The sequence below is a fragment of the Anser brachyrhynchus genome (assembly GCF_964034855.1).
Source record: "Anser brachyrhynchus genome assembly, chromosome: 3".
In the NCBI taxonomy this organism is placed as follows: Eukaryota; Metazoa; Chordata; class Aves; order Anseriformes; family Anatidae; genus Anser; species Anser brachyrhynchus.
The window spans coordinates 31,402,983-31,419,567 of NC_137696.1; the positions used below are offsets into that span (position 1 = coordinate 31,402,983).

Here is a 16,585-nt window from a genome sequence, read left to right on the forward strand (position 1 = left end):
TAGCACGGATGTGGTGCCTTTTCCATATGCAGCTTGAAAAGCTTTTAACAAACATTGTAATTACAAAGCTATGTAAATGTGAGATGGGATTACTGGTAATAATACATTAAGGTCTTAATTTGTCTTTTTTTATGGTCTTTTCAGGGAAAAAGGAACTTGATAGGCTGTTTTATACAAAAAAAGGGGGGGGGGGACCAACAAAGAGATTGACTGCTGTTCCTTATCTGAAGATTGAGTTTCAAGTACTAAACAGACCAAAGATTAAAAGAAAGGCTTGAGAATAAAACAGAATTTAAATTTTCCTTCTATCTTCCAAAAATTCTCTATGCAATTTTATTATTTTTACACTCTCATTAGTAGGAGATGGAATAAATAGATTATAAAAAACATAATCATGTAGATTTCCAGACTTCTTAATAAGTTTTGAGCTTCTTTTATTCTATTCTAGTAAAACAAATTCGTTCATTATTTCTGGCCTTAAACGTGTCTCATATACATTTTGCCTCTCAAGCATTTTAAAATATGAGCTGATGAGACATTTGTGGTGTTGATATGTTCGTACCATTTAAGCAAAGTACATGTCCTTCAAACTAGCCCATGTTGTATCTGTGCATGACCATGTAGATGTGAAGCCAGTAGCCAATCTCTGCAGAATATAATATTACAGGGACAACTAACAGATACATAGTGTTCCCAGCCTGTGTTGTGAACTTTGTGAAAAACAACTTTGAAAAACTGCTTCTTCCATTCCTGCCTCCCAGGAAATTTACCATTAGCATCTTTAGGAATCTTTGACAAGGAAAAGCTTGGCTCTCACTGATCTTGTTAAAATGTCAAAAAAAAATAGAAAGTATATATACTCCTCTTCCTTATCTCCATAGCATTAATCAGGAATATGTGTGGATGATTTGGAATTGCTGTAGTATGTTTGGAATGAAGGATGAAATGGAAGTGCATGTCCTGTGCACAGAAAATCAGGCCTTTCACTGTTGTGTGTGTGGAAATCAAACTGCCAGTATCTGGCCTGAAAAAAAAAAAATCCATCCCACAACAGAATGACTGTTTAAATGGGGCTCAGCGTTATGAATATTTCTCATTGCTCATCAGTGATTCAGGAAGTGCCTTTCTACTATTAAAAATCTGTCCATGATTTTAATGAGACAGAAGTTAGTTCAGTAAATTCCAGCTGCGTTTTTCCTTCAACCTGTGGAGTGTTGCTGAATAGCAGAGAAAGTATAGGGTCTCTGCAGCTGAACTCTTTTTTTATATATATATATATATACAATGAATTATTCCCTCTCTCTTCCTTTCCCTTTCCCTATGACATGAGACAGCACACCTATCAGCATAAAGTAGCAGAGAAAATGTTGCTGGCGGTGGGAGATGTGGAGAGAACCACAGATGTACAGCACTGTAGCAGCGGTGTCAGTATCATGACTCCAATCAACTGTTCCTTCCTAACATACACCCCCCCTTCCCTTTTTTTCCCTGTGTTGTTCTTGGGCCAGCAGCTATGTGTAAACAGGATGTGGGAGCTGTACTGAAATGTATTCAAGTCCTGTACACCTCCGTCCTCACCTCTGGCTGCAGTGTGCATCCTGCCTGGAACATCTGCTTTGGATAAATATAGGGAGAAATCAAGCGGAGCAGAGAGGGCACTGCTTGGAGTTCTTCAGCTTGATTTCTCTTGTCTTTATTTTTCAACATTTTAAAATATGGAAAAAACATTTTACTTCTAACTGCAAGTCAGGTTTCCTGAAAATCACCGCTGAATGTTTGTGTATAGCATACAGGCATATATTTACTAAGTAAGTGGAAGATATTCTAAACCCACTAAGAATAATAAAGCTTACTGTTTGTTTACTTACTAGTTCTAATGATGCTAAGCTAACATGCACATTCATACCCTGTGGACACCCTTTACATAACATGAGATGGATGAGTACAGTTGGCAGTGCAGTTTTTAAAAAATTGCCCCTGGTAATCCAGCTAAAATAGATCATAGGGCTTTATAGCACATTTGTACAAAAAGGATTTCATTACAGCTTGAAAACTGAAAGCCAGAATCATGGAAATGTTTTCTACTTTTTAGTAGGCTCCACTTGAGGCAGTCTGGGAGATCCTCACCAAATGTCACACGGGCTGACAGCCCCCTGCATTGCCTGCCCCAGCTGTTCTGCTCTCTGCAGCGCTGCGTGGCTCCCACAGGAGAGGTGGCAGGGTGGCTATGTGACTGCCAGCTCAGAATGGGACATCTCTGAACATGACAGCAAGCCTATATTTAGACATCCTGGGAACTCTCATCTAAAGAGGCAACCTTGAGCAGGTAGCCCAGAGCCTTATGCAGTCAGTGTCCCTCTCCTTGGCAGAATTTAGGCATGTTGATCTATGTCCACCACAGATGCCTAGGTAGACAGTCTGATTTTTAATGTCAAATCTACTGATGTGGAAAAAAAAAAAGAACATTAAAATACTTTGAAAACATTCAATAAAGTTAAATAATCCTTACCTTTTCCAAGAGTAATAGAGAGGACTCCTAGAAATGCCTGCATGGCCATATTTGCAGAGCCACAAGGGCATGTTCACTCAGCAGGTTGGTACCAGTCCCAGTAAGAGTGCTCATCAGGCTACAGCTGTCACTGAGGAAGGTGTAAAGGTGCATCTTGATTTACACCTGAGAAAGCAAAGGGAACTCCTTTCACTTGCTACTTGTCACCAACTCTCCTTCTCTTTTGGCCTGACCTCTAATCTTTTGTGTTGTGCCATCCGCAGAGAAAAATAAATCAGTTCTGTCCACAGTCCCAAGGAGGCTTTAAGCTGGTACTGCCTCTACACACCTCTACAAACACTAACAAATCTCCATTTCCACTTGGACTGACTTAAGAATAGATATTTTCAGAGATAATAAAGGATGGCTAGTGTATTTAACAGACTTTTGAATTAAGCCTCCATTTAACTTAGCACACATTTCTTGGGCATTTACTGTCTAAAGCTCTTGTACAAGCAGTTTGGTCAATTCATCTGATCAAACTCAGCCATCTGCAATGTCACCAGTTACATCTAGATTAACTGTCTGTCCTGGCTTTACAGTGAATGGAAAGAAATAGCACTTCAGGCAAAATGTTCATCTCCTGTTAAAGCAGATCTCTAATAAGTCCACCGAACATCCAATTAGTCTATCCTCAGGTTGCCTGTTCTCTCCACAGGCAAAAGCTAGTCCTATGTAGCTACATATGAAATCTTTTAAAATATATGTGATAGATATCACACTTTATGAAATATTATCAAAATTTTAAGTAAAAGAAACATTCTTAAATAAAGGAAATAAACACAACAGTTAATAATGTGTTTCTTTGTACCCTGGGCTCACAAGCAATCTTATAGGTGTTTTTGTGATTTTGTTGTTGTTATCATTATATGTTATTTGGTATTGCTTTTAATGTTATCTTCTGGCAAAGAAAAAACAGCCACTGAATAAAAAACCCACTGTTAGAATTTGGATTCAAAATGACAATGGCCCTATTCATTCAAATGTTTTCTGTAATATGTAGGAACCACAGTCTCACCTGTTTTTCAGAGAGAAAGGCAAAACATCAGTGGAAGCAAGACAGTTCAATTAATAATATCATCGTAAGTTGTGATGTGGCTCAGGTAACCTTATTCACCTGAGAAAGTATGAAGGATAAGAAAATATATAATCTCTCTGCAAAAGCATGAGGCAGAGTAGCTGAAGAACTGCTAACGCTATACATTGAACCTATGGGGATATATTTCCCCACTGCACAGAAAATAGGTATGGAAGCTCATAACAATTTCCTTTTTTGTACATTTTTCAAAACATTATATTAGTGGACTATGTCTCTGTTTCCCCTAATCCAGCTGTTCTAATCCTCCTTGCCTCCAAAGATGCACCCAGAATAGCTATGCAATCTCTGTGCTTGGGTATTTTCCCTATAAGCAGGGGGCTACCAGAGAGCAGGACTTCTGCCCAAGAGCCTCCGTGGAGCACCAAGATCTGTTTTACTTTATTTAGGCTGCTCCCCTCATCCCTCCTTAAGTTACAAAAGTTACTGAACTGTTCATAATATAGGACTGGATTTATTAATGCTAGATGTAACACAAGAGACCACCTCTTGCTGCAGCAGTAAAATTGCTACAGGTATTTATGTATCTCCAGCAGTAGCGACAGCTTAAGAAATTTCTGCTTTCCCCTGTGCCAGCTTCTTCTATCTGACACTGTGTTATTAGTATCTTGGTTGTGCTGATGCAACTACCTATGAATTCCAACTGTAAAATGTATATATAATTGTATCATAGTTTTGTGATGGATGTGACTGACCTAAGGCTTTTCTTGTAAGCAGAAAGCTGGAATGACTGATGTGTTGATAGGATATTTCAGGAAAAACAGCCACATGTTTCAGGAAGACACCATGGCCTGTTAAGATGAAGAGACCTGGGAAAGAGTTAATAATCTGCTTTAAATTATTTTACTCTTTTGAATGCTTCAGCACCTAACAACCAAAATGAGATCTGGACTCATTTCACAGGGCACTATACAGAAGCTTCCAGCATATTGCAAGATAAATAAATAAACAAAATAATCAAAGGAAAACAGAGCCACAGCAATGTGGAATGAGCTGCTCAAGGTCACACAACAGGTTAGCAGGAAGACTGGAAACTGAGCACTTGAGGCCTGCCAAACATGTTTTATCTGCAAACCATCCTCAAGCCATACTATTGTGTAAGCCTTTCAAATCAGGGCTTCATGCTCATCATCCCCAAAGTGATAGAGTGATAAGTCTTCTTTTAAAAACATGAAGTACTTGATCCTTGCACGGGGAACAGCAAGGCTCTTTAGAATGTGATATTCAATGCAAATAGGCTGCAGTTCTGAGGACGTGACAGGCAGACTCCTCACAGTAAGCAACAATAGGTCAGGACGCTGTGCAATGGTAGCTGGGGTTATTTCCTGTGCACACATGAAAAAACTAATAGAGATGTCATTCTTTTTGACATGATGTAGGATATGACAGACGCTGTTTGTCAGGTCTTGCTCAGGCTCGGTACAAGGAGGTACTTTGTTACTGGGTCTGCGATGCTCTAGTATTTCACTCTTCAATTTTTTAATTTCAGCCTTTTGTGGCTGTCTCAAATCCCTTTTGAAAAATGCATATGGAAAAGGAGTTGAAATTTGGTAGGCCAAAAAGAAAATCTACAGATATTACAAAGCAGTGGATTATCATATTTTCCTGCATTGGTGTTCATTTTCAAGTAGCAGTGGCTGTAAATGCTACTGCCAGCTTCTCTGCAACCACCCCAGCAGCACTGACTCAGAGCCTGCTATCTGTTAAGCTCACATGCAGCTCTCCAGAAATTATGAACAGCTTCATAACTATGATTCCTCCCATCTCTAGTACAGAATCCTCATTAGTCTCATAAACTACATCTTCCAGGCAGAAGATAAGGCAACCTGTAGCAGCCACTGGTGCCCAAACTAATAGGAAAAGGACAATGTTTTCCTTACATTTCTGACATGACACACCACAAAGAAATGCCAGATCAGGGTCAAGTTACAGTAAGTGGCACTGTGCTTTTTGGTCTTCTGATGTGACGTAACCTCTTGCAAAGCAATGAAAGAATTGTAATGTAAAGAAAGGGTTTTGAAAGATCTGCTAGAAGGAAGCAATTGTTGAGCATGGGAAGAAACTAAGTGGCTGGTGTTACCCAAGCATTCAGTGCTGGCTCGGAGCAGTGCTTTGGGGTTGTGCCGAAGACCAACCCACATGTCCCATGTAAGCACAGGAGGCCACCCAATACCACCAATGAGAGCAGCTGGATGGAGGGGACACTGTTTCTGAGCTGCGTAGGGGAACCTGCAGTACAGAGCCCATGGAGCCCATACTGTCCCCCATCCCTCTGACTGTGGGGATTTGATCTTGCTCCTCCTTTGGGTGACAACACAACCCTATTCAATGCTTTTTGTTTGCCAACAGATTACAACCAGCCACTTAGCTGAGGTCAGCCCAGGCATCCATCAAGCACAGACAAAAAAGGGGAAGAGCAAAATTGTGACTCTGATGGTACAGCATGAAAAGTAATGAATGAAATGGGGAACCTGCATCCTACACTTGTTTCTTTCCAACTTTTTTACATAGTTTTCTCATCTTTACTTTCAAAGCCAATTGCTTCAGCCCCTTTGGCTTGTGAACACTGTTACAGCTGTGTTGGCTAAGGAGGATTATGGGACAAGGAAAAGCATAAAGGAATAATAAAATAAAAATATATATTAAAAAAAAAGCAAATGAAAGCTAAAAGGAAGAGAGAAGTAGATATGGAAAAAAAGCAGGGAAAAAAAAGAGAGAGAAAAAAATAAAAAAGTTAAAGTAAGGAGAAAGATCACAGAAGAAGAAAGGACAGGACATATCATTCATAGTAAGGGCATAAAAAGTTGTAGGAATTTTACACTAACTTCATGTAAACTAGAGGGCTGAGGCAAGAACTGAACGCAAATCACACTGACAGAGCAAGCAAAAATTGTGCAGTTCTACGGGTGACTCTAGAGCCTCAAATCCTATCTTGCAATCCATGCAATATATTAGATATTTTTCTTCATTTTTGAAAGCACTCTATAAACTTCACCACTTACAAGAGACACTTTTTAAAGCAGGGCCAAGGATTGTAGCCCAGCCCCGCAGAATTGCACTTTAGGTAGAACTGGCAACACAGTACTGTGGAGGTGATGATGCCTATAGCAGCATTAGTAGGACTTGAGGTGTGAAGGCACAGGTTGAGAGACAAATGCTTAGAGAGTCATCAGAAAGCTAGCCTGGACACAAAAAGATGCAAAGTATAATTGCAGGTTCTCTCTGACTAGGTTTTTTAATACAGAGCTAGTCGAGAATAACATTTATGAAACACATTCCTTGTAAAACCAGGCACAAACCTACAGACAACAGTACTTAGCATGTACTAAAGTATGTTTTTCCCTCTGGGAGTTCAAAAAGGACACAATCCTAATAATCTTCATGCACACTGGGACAATGACAGTGATTACAATTGGAAGAATATACAAAAGACATGTTTCTTCTTCTGTTTTCACCTGCTATAATCCTTATAGAGGCAAATCTGTATTTGGAGCACTGTTGGGTAAGATTTTTTAAGAATTGCTTCATCTTTTGCAAACACTGTGGTCTTTCATAGAAAAAAAATACCATAGCTCCTTCTTGTATTTTTAGATTTTGTTTGTTTTGCTCTTTGTACTCGAAAACAGAAGTGTTTATTTGCAACTGAACATTCAAGAGGCCATTAGAAACATATCATGTGATATCATACTGCAACTCTACAGTACTACAGATTAATTAACAGTAAACACTTCTGTTCTCCAACTAAAGTTGCTATTTCATAGATCCTTTCCATTATTTTTGTCATGTCTTTCAAATTCACTAATATGAAATGTTGCTTTACCATCATATTCACATGTTCATATTGTTTCTTTTGAATAAGTACAAAATCTCATTAAAATTACTATTTAAAATGAGAGTATAGTTGAAATCTAGCCAACAAAAAGCTATGTGTCATCGCACACAGTGGTTTTAATGTTCAAGCTACTTCCCCAATGAGTTAATATGCCTGAGAAATTTGTTGAGTGACATTTCTTGAAGTTAGCCGACTATATTGGAATAAAGCTCTGCTGCACATTTTGTAATGTGATTCACAATGTTTTGGATATCATTAGGCACTAGAAAATTTGTGTTTTTGCAGTAGGACATTGAAGAATTTTTGTTGTTATCTGTTTCTCAGATCCAAATAATGACAATTGCACGTTATAACTGGTGACAGGACATATTATTCCACTGTGTTTTAGCAATAGCTTACAAATTGTAGTCCAAGTAAAATATGGAACAGAAAGAAAGCATTGTCTCCTCTGAGCAATATAGCTTTTATTATGAGTTTGGATTTACCCATAAACCCAACTTTAATATCTTTTATGGCCTTCCTGTGGTTTTTTTTTTTTTTTCTCAGACTAATTCACAGCAACTGTCTGAAAAGCTCTATCACTTTTCCTCTCCCATTTGTGTGGAGGAGCACCTTCTGAAGAAAGCATTGTGATTCATTTTGCTGAGAGGCTACAGGAGGCCAATTCCTGCTCCTCTTTAAGGCCAGGCCACACTCTGCCCACAGCCAAGTAGTGCTTGCCCTGAAGCGATTCCTGCCCAGCCTGCAGGAGCACAGATGCGCTGAGGAGGATGAGCTCCCTAAGGATGGTGCTCAGGGATGCACATAAGACCCAGTGGGTGCTGCAGCAGGCTGTAGGGAGATATGATGGCCAATAAGTGCTTCCCAGCTGCTCTCTGCTGTGCCCCTTCCCTGCCAGCCTCATCCGCACTAGGGATTTGGGGCTGATTTCTCTGATCGTCCTGCGCCCCACTCTCCAAACAGAGAGCTGCCTTCCCCCGAGTCAGTGCTGAGGGCCCATGGCCTAGCTGCCATCTTGTCCCCACTCATGAGGAGAGGGGCGACGCACAGCATGCCAGCGTTCCAGTACACCCTGCATCTCGACAAGGTGGTTCTTTCCCACCCACACAGCCAGATCAAACAGCCATTGGGAAACAATCTGGGACCCATATTCGTGCTCGGTACCACCGCCGGGGCAAAGTAACAGGGTGGGGGGGGCCGGCGCTGTTTCTAGCACATTCCAATTGACAACAGCTGGGATAACTCTGCTCTGAGCAGCTGCCTTCGCTGCAGCCCCCGCTGCATCGCCTTTCTGTGTGGAAAGCTTTGTTTTGGCTAGGGACGGGTTTGTTGAGCTTTCTTGCGCTGAAGTCTCACACAGAGACTTTCCCTTTGCCCGTGGCATGTGACCCTACCAACTTACGGGCTTGCATCCCCAATAAGAAAAACAACAACATTAAAAAAAAAAAAAAGTAAAGGTTAATTAACCTCAGGTCTGTTCTCAGCAAAGCAAGGCTGCCATGGATAAGTAATAAAAATAGCTTCTCAATGGTCCTTGTGTCTGTCAGAGTCCCAGTCTGTGATCTTTCAGTCAAAACCATGAAAGAGGGAGGGGGAGGAGAGGCTGCTGGGCTACTGTCCTTTTCTTGTGCGGGTGTTCCCAAGGCTGCACTGCTCTGTCCTTCAAATCATCTCCACCAGTAAATCATTTAGCTCAATCTGTCACTCCCGACCATTGTGAGGAGACAAAAGCTACCCATTTAACCCCAACCATGGCTGATTCACGCTGCAGGGAAGGCAGGCTCACAAAAGAAGGCTAGCAGGGAAGGTGGCAGTTGGGTTGGGTTTCATGTAGTCTGGTGCTGGTTTTCCCTCTCGTTTTTCTTTTTTTTCTTTCTTTTTTTTTTTTCCTCCCCCTCTGTTATTTTAAATTAGCAGCACCTCTCGTACTGGGATTGTTTTTTGAAGACCACATGTTTGTCAACAGAGCTGTTCTGCTTGAGTAATTTGACCCCAGCCTGGCTTCAAAGGTTTGAAAGGGCAAGAAACACACATAACCCATATCAGCATACATCTATTACCCCTTTCACCTGGACAGCTTTTTGGACCATTTTTGTTGCTTTAAAAGAAGTGGAAACAAAACATCCAATTAGTCACAGGGAAAACAGACCTGTTCCAGTCAACCTGCTATTTGGGGAAATCCGCACTGCAATTATTGAGTTCCTTTCACCTAAAGGATCGCTCTAACTCATCAGTTAACACTCCGCCACCTTGAACCCTAACCTCTGCCCAAAGTTCCCACCTCAGATGGGCATCTCCCGCATTACAACAAGTTGCTGTCTCTGGCAAGAAATCACTCTGCCCTGATATTTCAAAATTAAAAGTTTGTCTTTTGCCATAGCAGTCAGCTGTTTAGTTTAAGACTTCTCTTCCATAATTTCCCTTGCCAAAGTTCAATCTTCTTGTAACACCTCTCACTCCCAGATAACCAAACCCCTGAAAAACTGAGCAGGCCATCAGAGAGCAACAAATTCTCATGGTGCCGACAGTAAAATGAAATGCATACAGAAACCAAGTGATACTGCAGATAGTTTTGTGATTTATTCCTTTCCTCCACCAAATTCCAGAACATCCTTAGTGAGCACAGAGTATGCCACAAAGCAAACAGTAATTTATGTATAAAATATACCTGCAAATAACCACAGTTTTGATTTCTAGTGATACTGTCATTAACCCACAGGAGAATTCTTCAGTAATTACTAACCAAGGGTAGTGCTATGTTTTAAGAACTGAGCACTGAAGCTAACAAAGACCCACAAACAGAACATACGCTACATTTGTGCTTCTCCAGGAATATTCCTCATTTTTGTTATGCATGTGAGATCTAAGAAATGACTATGTAGTGTACATTTTTATAATCCTTTTAATGTTCCTTTTAACAGCAAGCAGTTCAGGATGTGGTTACTGCTTAGTGTGTTAGACATGCTTACTCTCCTTTTGGGTGTTTAAAATGTCTTAAGTCCTCTTTTCACTATGAATTGTGTGTTAAAATGTTGGTTTGGATATCAAATTCTAGCTCTTGTAACCCTGTCATTTGGAAGAGTATTTGTCTGCCTGGGTCGCTCTTTTGATTCCTTTGTTTTGTTTTTTTGTGTTCCCTTGACAGGTCTATCCTACACCTTTCTATAGCTAGCAAAGTAAAGTGGAGTTGGAAAAACATGTTTTGCATTACTGAGTTCACAGTCTCACTGTAAGCTTTCTCACAGATTCATCTTCAATGAAGGGCGGAGGGGTGGGGGAGAAAACACGCTTTTCCCTGGGACTGCAGAGTATGTGAATTGCCTTCTCTTTCAACCTATGGGGCAGCCTTCACAGATTTCAGCACGAATGGAAGAAATATCTGATTTCCCATTCCATCTGGATTCAGTTTCTTTCTTCCTCTTTGTATAGTTTCTTAGAGACATTATGGAGCTCACTGGAGGGGCTGCTTACAGATGACTATGGCTTCACTGGGCATACTGCCAGAATTTCACTCCAGGAGGCTGCAACAGGAATCTTTAATTAACTTGAACCAAAACACTGAATGGCAAAGAACAAAAGAGTGGGGGTGGAGAAGTAGAGGAGGAAGGGAGGGAGCAGAAAATAATGTTTCTCATACTAGAATCTCCATTTTTGGTAATGGTACAACATGATCATAATGTCATCCCTTATACGTATTTACTAGAGACAAGGTATTAATTCTTAACTGCAGTCTTGATCGGTAAGTTTTGCCTTTTTTCTGCTAATGGAATGAATCTCTCTGATTGCCCCTTGTACAAATTAGTAATCAGTATTCTCTCAATTGGTATATTAACATATAGCTTGACTACATATAACCTTTACATTTTACAAGATTCTAAATACAAGATGACTGAATCTCCAGCATCTTGAACATTGCATAACTACACTGCAGTATCATGGCAGTGCACAGGAGTTCCAGACACTGAACAAGATCTTACTCTGCTCAGCACAGTACCAATAGGGTGCGTCCCTGTCCCCTAAAGTTTACATTCTAGACATAAGCAAGAATTAGATACAGACAAATGACTAACACAACTACTTACTGAAACAGCATTATTCACTGTTATGAAATGTTTTCAAAATAGAATGGGTAATGTTTCACACTCACTTTGCAGAAGTTTACAAAATGCAAAGCAGTAGAGAAGCAGGCCTGAAATACCTTTCTCTCCTGAGATCAAGGGAATGAGTGTAGTGATTTCTTTGCTGTCCATTTCCTGGTTAAATATGCATGCAGAATAATTACCCTAAGTGCAAAACTAATGGTGATTTCATGCATATTCATTCAAGTGACTTTGTGATCGAGGCTCTGGTAGTGTTCTAGTTAATGAGGCTCAGTTGCTCAAATATTTGTGAAAACAAACATAGCAAGGACTTGTACATGCTCAACATGAACCTATTTACACATTCAAAGGAATATTCAAGTGTGAATTATTTGCCAGTTGGTGGTTTGGAGTGTATTAGGTTTGCATCTTCTGGCTTAATGACATCCTGAAAGAATCCCGTTTATGCTGTGTCTGATATGAACCAACACACGGTAGCTGGAGACAAGCAGGAGATTTGCTTAAAAAAGCAGAGTCCTGAGCCACTCTGAAATGCTAATGCAGACATACCCAAAGTCCAAAGAAATCTTTCATCCTCAGGAGCATATATACCTTTTACTATTTCCTATTAATTTCCTGTTTTAAGCTGATGTTTGATATCGCTGTTTAAACAATTATGGCAAAGAAGTTATATTTCACTGCTCTGTAAAGTGATCACGTATTTTCTCAGTATAGGGTGAGAACCTGACACAGAGACAAGCTCCACACTCTACTGAAAATGGACAGGTTTCCAGACAGATCCTATGTTGTGTCTTCCTCAAGTCACATTGGGAGCAGCTGCAAAAGAATTTAAAGATTTACTAACTGTATGTGACATCTTTGATAAGACCCTGCTCAGGTTTACAGAGGAGAGGGAACCTGGGTTAAAAGAAGCACTAAATGTGCGTTAGAGAGGTCTCTGGAATTTTTTTTTTTGCAGCTACCTTCATTGGAAGCCATTACACAAATCAGAGAGCAGATTTGGAGATATATGTCCAATATATATTTCCAAATTTATATAAATATATATTTGTAACCTCTTTTATGAGTCAGTTTGATTCATCTCACTTACTTAAAAGGAGTTAGGTATGAGCCATACAAGGAATGCATTAGAGAGATAATTCAGTTTATATTCCAGTATAATAATAAAATTACTATCCACAGTACAAACTTTTCCCTGAGTTAGTCTAATGTAACTACACAATAACTCTATGTAATTCAAAGGCATCCATTTAGATTTAGCATGAGAAGAATTTCTTTTTTTTTTTCCTCTTCCTAAATACATGTATATGTGTCACTGTCTGTGCTTGTGTGAGTAGGTAGGCATAGATACGTAGCTGATTAGATGCATAGAAAGATAGATATCTGCTATGTTACTGAAACACACTCAATAAGTTTTTGAGCATGGTTATTGGAACCTGTGAAGAATGAACACGATACAATAGCTGTTCTCTGCCTAATCAGTGGTATGCTGGCCTATTCTGGATTACATATACTCTAGAATCTGTTTTAAACATTTGAAAATGTTACATATATCTACACTGAAGTCAGCACTAGTTGTTTCTGGCCCTAGTCTGGCAGACAGACTGATCTTAGCAACACAAACCATTCTCTCAGGCAATACACTCCAATTTAGAGGTTTCTCTGCAATCTCCTGTTGTTATTTTCTTCAAAAATATCAAACCAAGAAAATGGTTTCAAATTCAAAGAGACAGCAAAATAAACTTCTTGAAATCCCTAATCAGCATTCATTCCTCATTTAATTGAATCCACTGAGGACAGCAGAGAGAGAGCTGAGGCAAAGTTAATTCATGATACTTTCATATGACAAATAACCCTCTTTTGCATTGGCTTATTTTTAACTGTGACAAGTGCTCACAATTAGAAGTAAAATTACTGATGTGTAGATTCATGACCTTTCACTACAAAGGTGAATATGGGATATCCTGTTTAATTTTTTTTGACATCAACTTTCTGTTGGAATTTACAAATTCCCTGTCCTAGTGAAAATGAGTCCATTTTGAATGACAAATGGCTATTAGAAAATCTGAATACATGTAGTCTCAATAAGAATAAAGTTACCATCATTAGAAATGTAAAAGTCATACAATCCTTGGAGCCAGAAAAGGTCATTTTATGGGAAGGTTCATAGATGTTTTTCATTAGCTGACTTATCCAAACTCAGGGGTCTTTCATGGGAACTGGGGTTCCAGTACTGTTTTCCAGTTCTCTCCATGATTACAATTCCCATTAGTTTCCAGGCATTCCTAAATAAGGCCCAACTCTTCTCTGCATTAAGATTCTGCCTTACATCAGACTTCAGCAATTTTCACTTTTAAAAAATGAGGAGGATATCTGAGAATTCTCTTAGAGCAGTATTTAAATTAAATCTCCTTATTAATGATGTATGGATTTCTTTCATTGTTTAGGAGGCCTGTGAACAGTTGAAAGAAACAAGAAGGCTTTTAGTAATGGGCACTAACAGCACCATTGTGCTTGCATGGAAGCTCTTGGCCATTCAGTGTCACAGGGTCAGAAACAATCCGAGCTCCCACACCAAAGCAGCCTGTAGAAGGCCACACAGACTTCACAACGCTGATTCTTTAGAGCTTGGGTGGGTTTCTGGGAGTGATGTGTTAAGTTCAACATTGGGAGGTAGAGGGGAAATTAAATTTTATTAAAGTTTACACTCATTCAAATTTCCCAAGTCCATTTTTGATTTTTTTTTCTGAATTTTATTGGAAATCTGATGGGAGCAGGCTAAAGTCTGAATTAGAAATGTTATGAGATGGCCTTCTTTGCTAGTGCTTTTTCTTCTGGTTGTCTGGCACATCTCTCTGTCAAGCACTGGTCATAGGGTTACTTCTTGCAAATAACAGTGATAGAAATCATGGAGGTAAACAAAGTGAGGGGAGGAAGGAGAGGAAACAGGACTAGGGAAGGCATTTATTTGACTTCATTAACCTTATGAACCTTGGCATTTAATTGCTAAAATAATATTTGAATCCCGTTTTATCTGGTCCTCTTTTCCTTTTCCTAGCTTGTGCAATGCAAGACCTAAAGTAGTTGCAAATGCCAGTCAGAGAAAACTCATGTACTTCAGAGAAAGTCTGACTGTATATTTATACATAATTATAAAATAATCAGTAAATTCTACACTTTGCTGCATATTATGAGGCACGGGTTACAGTTATTACACATAATACGGGTCCATGATATATATGTTTCTAAAAGTTCTAAAAGCATGAAGTTTTTGTGCTGTTATAAAGCACACAATTTATAGTGGTTTGTTCTATCAATGAAAAGAATCTGATATTCTGAAAGTCCCAAATGTTGCCAAAATACTGATATATTTTCTTTTTTCTTTTCAAGGAAGTATGCTATCCTATTCTCACTACTGTCAGGGAAATGTAATAGGACAGGAGAAAGAAAAAGCTTTTCAGGCACATAATACACTTCAAAGTTCCTATTCAAAATGCCTTCTCCTCATTCATGAAGAAGTTTTACTTTTTTGCTGGCTTCACAACTCTGGCAAGACTTTATTTTCAGCCTTTACTGTTACCCTATTACAACTTCTACCAACTAAGTTTGAGAGAGATTTATTTTTTTTTCCTGAGGATTCGGAGGTTTAAACCAATTTTGTTTCAGTTTCACATCAGCACCATGCAGGAGGCATTCAAAAACAGAGGGAGTGAAGTCAGTAACTGAGGACTTTTATTTCTGAGTAGTGTTTTAAAGTAAAGAACATTTACCTTGTGTTTTAAGTGAAACTAGTAATGGTAAACCACAACAGATCTGTCTGTGTAACATACAGTTGTGTTCCTAGATTAGAAGCAAACTTTCTTTGTGAGGGGGCTAACAATACTGCAGGGGGCCATCTTGCTTCACTGAACTGGAACATCCAGTCTTTTGAGAGCACTCACACATTAGGTTGTAAGATTACTCTCACTATAGCAACCCTCTCCAATACAGTTCTTTTTTTTTTCTTTTTCTTTTTCTTTTTTCATTTAAAAGAATGAGTTTATAGCTTAGCTTTCCACTACCTATTATCTTTCCAGACACCTTCTATCTTTCCTATTTCTAACCTCCCCCGCCACTGTCCCAGCCAGTTTCAGTTCAGTTTTAGTGTTCAGCTTCTGCACCTAAGATTGTATACAGAGGTAGGATTGTTTTGGTTTGTTTTCTGTAGAACTGAGCAATGACAAGAAAGTGGAGTTCTCCTACAATATCAGTAAAATGTTAAATCAGAACATCCAGGGCTCCCCTTGATCACTCTGATACACAGTTTCTCTGAAAACTGGGCTTTGTCTTCATTACCCTCTAGTGAATTGATGGGGCAGTTCTGAATGAAAAGTAGATGCTCTGCGAAATGTTTTGAATCTCATATACCTGGTGAAATTGCTGTGCTATTGAAGGTGTCAGAGCAAAATTAATCAGCTAGTTTGTTATCGGAGCTCATATTATATTTCTATCAGAGGAGGTAAAATCTAAAAATCAGTGAACAGCTCTCTCCACAAGTAAGAACACCTTAACCAGTAGCATGCCTGAAGCCTAGGGAGGAAAAAAAAACAGATCTTCAAAGTCTTTGAAAAGCCAAAGAAAGTTACTTGAGTCTGAGTAGAGACAGGGATACTTCAAGGCTCATGGATCCAGTATTTTTATCCGAATATAGCTGCCTGCTGGGTAGGAAGAGGCACATGATCAGTGACCTTTCATGAGGTTTTATTTGCTATTTGTTGGTGACCGAATCCATAGGTGGAATGATGGGTACCTGTCCTGGATATACCTGTTGATGAATATTGCTGAATCTGCAGTCTGTAGTGATTTTCAAAGGCAGGAAACAGGATACAGAACACAATTTATGTTACTGTTTCTATTTTTGACACGGACTCAGACCCACAGAAAAACTCTAAGGACAAATTTGTAGCAAAACACATGAGATATGGCATGAGAAAAACAAAAGCTGGTTATTACAAAGGTGATCTCCACTA

At 39.3% G+C, this 16,585-nt stretch overlaps 1 protein-coding gene across 2 annotated transcripts in view; it reads right to left on the reverse strand.

Annotated features, from left to right (window-relative positions):
- The window catches only part of LOC308192509 (uncharacterized protein), a 128,212-nt gene that overhangs the window by 43,581 nt on the left and 68,046 nt on the right, over positions 1–16,585 (reverse strand). Inside the window, exon 5 of one of the 2 annotated variants that reach the window (XR_013948862.1) lies at positions 2,510–2,674. The exons of the other annotated variant lie outside the window; for it this stretch is intronic. The gene's annotated coding sequence lies outside the window, so the exon portion shown is untranslated. The remainder of the gene's footprint in view (positions 1–2,509; positions 2,675–16,585) is intronic. 2 annotated transcript variants of the gene reach the window in all.